This window comes from Lipotes vexillifer, unplaced genomic scaffold (genome assembly GCF_000442215.2).
Source record: "Lipotes vexillifer unplaced genomic scaffold, Lipotes_vexillifer_v1.1 scaffold469, whole genome shotgun sequence".
Lineage (NCBI taxonomy): Eukaryota > Metazoa > Chordata > Mammalia > Artiodactyla > Lipotidae > Lipotes > Lipotes vexillifer.
In genome coordinates this window covers 2,659,998-2,666,126 of record NW_006788006.1, presented here as the reverse complement: position 1 = coordinate 2,666,126, position 6,129 = coordinate 2,659,998, and the positions used below count along the sequence as shown (strand labels likewise).

The window sequence follows — 6,129 nt, the reverse complement described above, 5'->3', positions numbered from 1 at the left end:
GGAAAGAGGCCAAAGGGATAGGGGATAGACTGGCCCAGTGCCTCCCACCTCCTCCTGCCCAGGATCCTGCCCAGGTACTGGCTTTGCCCCTGGTGTGGGTGAAGCTATGTGGGTCAGGGTGTGTCCCGGGCAGTCCAGTGGGTGCAACCAGGGTGGAGGAGCCCCTGTTCTGATGATGGCAGCTTGGCAATATGTTTTATTGTCTGGCAGAGCAACCCTTCCAGCAATGCCAGAATGTGACCATCAACCCATTTTGCAGTGCAGTAAACTGAGGCTCAGAGGCCAGCAAGGCATATGGGGAGATCTCCAAACCTATTGCTCTCTCTCCTCCAACCACCAACATCTTTAGCAAAAGGGTGGAGTTACATTTGGCAAAAGATGGGGTGGGTGGGTTTCAGAATCTGTAGAATACAGGCTCCAAAGCCCACTTTCAAATTAAAAAAAAAAAAAAAAAATCAAGGCTCAGGGAGGTCTGTCACCTGCCCAAGGTCACCAGTGAGTCAGGTCCATCCAAAGCCACCTCCAGGTCCCCACTGCGGCTGGGGCAGGCAAATTCTGGCATCCCAGGCAGATGGAGGGGCCACCCACCCCCCAACACTCCTCCGCACTCCACTTGCAGCCAGCCTCCAGCAAGATCCTAATTTACGATTTATTTTAATCCCTGGGAACAGATGCTCGCTGCCCAACCCCACTGAAGCAGGGACCACCACCAAGTCCACGCTCCAAGTCTCTCTAAGCCTGGCCCGGCCTGGCCTGCCAGGCAAGGGACCCCACACTGACCCCTCGCTAGAATTCCAAACTTGGGGTCCCTGCAGAGGACGCCAGTGAAAGGCCCCTCCACCGCCCATCCTTGTGCTCGGGGGGCCTGGAAAAGGACACTCTAGAGGAGGGACCAGGGGACCCCCAGCTCCTCGGCCAGGCCTAGATCGGGGTTCATAGTAGAGAAAAGGGGTTCCTCATCTTGGTCCCCAGGGGTCTACAGGCCAGAACTGGGAAAAGGGAAATTGGGACCCGTTTCAGCTGTCCTGGGTCCCAGGCGGGAGGGAGAGTGGCGTCCCCATCTCTGTCCCGGAACCTAGACCCAGATCCAGGCTTAGAATAAAGGGATCTGGGGAGGGGTCTCGCTTCATAGCTGCCCCGCTGCACGCTCCAGTTCTAGGCCAGGAGATGGAGGATTTGGAAGGGGTCTCTAGCTCCCTCCGCGGATCCCCGATTATCACGGGGGAGTGGGGGCAAGGAAGGGGCGCCCACTGCGCAGCCCCCCCACCCCCTGTTCTCCATCCCTCACACCCCGCCGCGCCTTTGACCCCCGGTACCGTCGGGCTGCCAGGCGCGGTGCGCATGGGGGGCTGCGCGGGCCAGGGGGTTTCGGGGGTGTCTCGGTGAACAGCACTTACCTCCCGAGCTCGGGCCGAGCCCCGCGCCCGCCGCCACCTGCGGCTCGGTCGCTCACAATTATTTGTAACAGGTTTGTTTGTTTTTATTACTATGTATCATAAACAAGAGGCATTTACTCTGTCAATGTTTTTCTTCTCCAGAGTTGGATGATGTCTTCCTGGCTTCCACAATGCTAAATAGCCATCTCACATGTAGTGCCGCCTGTGTGGCCATTTGTAAAAGGGATGTCCAGCCCCTCCCCTCCCCTCCCCTCCCCTCCCTCCGCGGTGCGGCGCGGCCGCCAGCTGGCTCCGCCTTTGGGGCGCGGCCGGGAGAGTCCCCACCTCCGCGGCGGCCTGGAGGCAGGGGCGGGCTCTGAGAGCGCGCGGCCAGCCATTGGACCATTTAGGAGGCCAGCTCCGCCAGCCCAGCGCGCTGATTGGCTGAGTCGGAGAAGCGGCTCCTTTTTTTTTTTTAAATCTCCATAATTTAAAGCGACAGGTCCCGCTCCTTTCACCTGAGACTGGGTGGGAAGGGTGACTATAGTTTATTGAGCTCCCAATGTGTGCCAAGCATTGAGAAGGACTCATTTGATTCCCTCTACAAGCCTGTGAGCGGGACATTATTGATCCTCATTTTACAGATGGGGAAACTGAGGCTCAGAAAAGGCTCCTGCAGGCCACATAGCAAGTCCACAGCCTTATAAGGGCAGCCTCAGGATCTGGTCCCAGAGGTGGGGAGAACCATCCTTAAGAATGTTGTCATGTCACAAGTCTGAAAGGGTCCGGTCGCCCTCGAGTGAGTCCTCATAAAATGAGATTTATACAGCACCTGCTGGTCCTCCATTCAAACCTCCACTCCTGGTTGATCTGCCTGCCCACAGGCCTGCTCCTCCACCAGCCTCCCCAGCTTAGAAAGGCCGCTCAGGAGGCTGGCCAGAGGCCTGGGAGTCCCTGAGAGCCTTCTCTTCCCTTTATCATCCACACTGGTCCTGCTGGCCCTGTGTCTCTGAAACACCCCCAATTTGCTAACTTTCCTGTACCCTGCAGTGGCCTGGGCCCAGTCATCTCCAGCCTGGATGCTGCCTGGGCTTCTACTTGGGCCTGTTGTTGCCTCCATCTCTTCCCCCGACAATCCCTGTTCCCCATGGCAACTATAGGGTTTTTTTCTTAATAAACTTTAAATTTTAGAGCAGTTTTTGATTTACAGAATTATTGTGAAGCTAATACAGAGAGTTCCTGTGTGTCCTACACCCAATTTCCCCTGTTATTAACATCTTACATTACATTAATATGGTACATTTTTCACAATTTGTGAACCAATATTGAGACATTATTATTAACTAAAATACATACTTTATTCAGACTTCCTCAGTTTCCCCTAATGTCCTTTTTCTGTCCCAGGATCCTATTAGGGATCATCATGTCATCATGTCTCTCAGGCTCCTCTGGGCTAAGTAGTTTCTCAGAATTTCTTGGTATTGATGACTTTGACAGTTTTGAGAACTAGTCAGGTGTTTTGTAGGATGTCCCTCAATCAGGATTTAAAAAAAATTTTTTTAATTTGAACTATATTTGACATATAACATTGTGTAAATTTCATGTGTACAACATGTGGATTTGATACATTTATATGCCATAATATGCTTGCCACATTGGTATTTGTCTGATGTTTTTCTCTGGGTTAGACTGGGGGGATGGGTTTGGAGAGGATCACAGAGGTGAAACTCCCAGGGCACATGCCATCAACGTGAATTTTCACTCTGATGTTGAGATCACCTGGCTGAGGTAGCATCTGTCAGGTGTCTCCACTGTCAAGTTAGTCTCTTCCCCCTTTCCCTGCTGTACCCTTTGGAAGGAAGTCCCTATTTACAGCCCACACCTAAGGGATAAGGATTCACACTCCCCCACCTCGAGGGCAAAAATTATTTGGAATTCCTCTGATGGGAAATATGTCTCTTCTCCCCATTTATTTATCTATTCAATCATTCATATCAGTACGGACTCATGGATATTTATTCTACATTTTGGGTTATAATCCAATACTACTTTATTGATTTTCCTACTCAAATTTTTCCAGCTTTGGCCCCTGGAAGCTCATTCAGTTGGCTCTCATGTCCCTTTGACATGCCCCCATCCATCGCATCCTTGGTTTGTTTTCTTTTTAGCACTTCTCTTATGTTGTCACTACAAAATGCTCCAAGCTCATCTGGTATATTTCCTGTCCCAGTCCTAGAATCAGCCTTTCTCCAAGGAGCAGCCCTGGTGCCTTTCATTGGAGAATACTGTTAGAAACCAAGATCTGGGTAGTAGGTTTGCTCATCACTACTGGGGTGTAGTTGCTTCTAGGCGGCTGACAGAGCAAGGACATATATGTTTGTATACTAACCTGTGTATATACACAGATCTGTAAATATTTCCATATGTAACTGTATCTATATTAAGTTAAACATGAGTTCATACAGATATGTCTACACCTAATCCATTACCAAATGGATCCTCCTAGCCTCCTCCCTTGCCTGTCTGTAACCTCCCACTCCAGTGGTGAGAAACCTGGCTCCCACCAACCGCTCTCCATTCGCTTGATTATTCCATTCAGGGGCACAGGTATAGTGGCTTCAGGATGTTAACTTGTACCCACAGAGGGGTTTTCAAACAGAAACTGATCACTGCCTCTCCGGCTCCAAACCCTGCCTGAGTGCCCAGCACCCTCAGTAAAGACCCCCACTGCCCCCCACCGCCCCCCCCACCAAGCCCTCCAGGCCAGCCCAGTCTGGCCACACGCCCCTTGCGGCAGTCCCACCACCATCAGTCCCACTTCAGGGCCTTTGCACCTGCTGCTCCCTCCAGCTGTTCCCTCCAGCTGGAGTGCTCTCTTCCCAGTTCCCCATCTGACTGGTAACTTAGCTCTCAGTTCCTGCATGGAAGCTCTGGTCTGGCTTCCTTTCAGCCCAGTGATAACCCCCAGGGCTGGGGCATTGTGTTAGGCTTGGCCCCCTCCGTGCCAGAAGCTGGGAGATCCATGGGAGCCCGGCACCACCCACACCAGCCAGGTGGGGGCTGAACTGCATTCATACCCCCATACAAGCCTCTCTCAAGCCTGGGCCAGGGGCAAGGTTGGGAAGGGGGCTTTGATTCTTGTTTTACAGGTGAAGGGACCAAGGCTGGTGGACAAGAGGCTACTCTCTGAAGTCAGAGAGTGAAGACATGTCAGAGGCAGGGCTTGACCCAGGTGTACTGATGCCTAAGCTCTCACCTGTCCTGACCTTGGATCCCAAAAGATGCTGTGAGGATGGGGAAGACAGGATGCAGAACAGGCCTGTCTGGGGCTGGGGAAGGAAACTCAGGTGTCCAGTCACTCCAATACAGTCCGAGGGTACCTGGAGGTTCAGGCCAATTTTCTGAGATTGTGTGTGGGGTGGGGGGGTCGGGGGGGGGGTCCAGAGAGGTTAAGTAACGTTTCCAAGGTCACATTCCCAGTGATGCCAAGCTGGGACACAACTAACATTTCCTGAGCACCTACTATGTGCCAGGGAGGGGAACGGCACATATTGTGTAGGCGGGTGCCGACCTTGTCCTGTCCCAGCAGCAACCCAGCTTACAGACCAGAAGGCAACACAAGAGGGTGACTCACTGGTGGACAGGGTGGCATTTTAAAGGGAGTGGGTCAGGAAGAGCCAGAGAAGGGCCTGGGCTGGAGGTGGGGACCAGAACAGGGAGGGCTTCCTGGAGAAGGGCCCCTAGCAAGTGGGGTTTGGAAGATATAGAGGTTTTGCGTTGCTCTTTCAGAGAAAGGCTACCCCTTCCTCCTCCATCGTGGCCTTCAAAGAGTCCACATCTTTCTAGAAAAGTGCCCTGGCCACGCCCCACGAGGGACCCGGTCCCCCCAGCCCCATCTCTATCCCCTTGGGAACCTCTACCAACTCCAAGTGCCAACCCTGGCATGCTCACAGCTCCCCAGCTTGGACCCCTCTCTCCCTGACTCCCAGTCCTTTGAAGGGGAAGTCTCAACTGCTCAGTGGGGTGTCCACGCAGCTGTAGGGCCGGCACCGCCCCCCGGCCTGCCAGTGTTCCGGGAGCTTCAATTTTCTGTCTCCTCTCGGTTCCTCTAAAAGACCAAGCCTCTGCCTCTGCGGGTCCCTCCGCCAGCCATGCTCTCTGTCATCCCCTAACATTGGCTTAATCCTTTGTATCCTCAGGAAGCTTTCCCCGACCCCCAGGGCTGGGGGGCTCCTCTGGCGCCCCGTGCCACCCACCACACCCGTCATTGTGGGTTGTTGTCCCCACCTATGTGTCTGACTCCCCTACTTGACACTGTTTGCCCCGCGAGGGCAGCATCCAGTATGTGCTGACTGATGAATGGCTGGATGGTGGCATTCCAGGGAGTGGACACCGCGGGTGCAAAGGCCTGGAGGCAGGATGTGGATGTTGAAGCAACACAGAGAAATCAGGGGGAGGCTGCGGATCGGGCTCTGGGTGAGTATCGGGGAGGGGCTGCCGACGAGCAGGCAGCGCAGACAGTGGGTGCCCAGGTCAAGATCGCACATCTGGCTCCTGCCGCATATGCTCCAGGGTCCCCAGGTGTTTCGGCTACTGACGGGATATTTTTAGCGCATGCTCCGCAGAGGCTGGGCCAGACAGCTGTCAGGAGGGACTGGGAGAGAGGAAGAAGAGAGGCACAGAGAGGAAAGAGAGAGGAGAAAGAGGGGGCGGGGCACTCCAGGCCCCAAATTGTTCTAGGAGGCAGATGGGA

The 6,129-nt window shown here is 53.9% G+C and overlaps 1 protein-coding gene across 1 annotated transcript in view; it reads right to left on the bottom strand.

Annotated features, from left to right (window-relative positions):
• The window catches only part of FCHO1 (FCH and mu domain containing endocytic adaptor 1), a 27,805-nt gene extending 26,355 nt beyond the window's left edge, over positions 1-1,450 (bottom strand). Inside the window, exon 1 of the mRNA XM_007461025.1 lies at positions 1,398-1,450. The gene's annotated coding sequence lies outside the window, so the exon portion shown is untranslated. The remainder of the gene's footprint in view (positions 1-1,397) is intronic.
• Between the last annotated feature and the right edge of the window lie 4,679 nt (positions 1,451-6,129).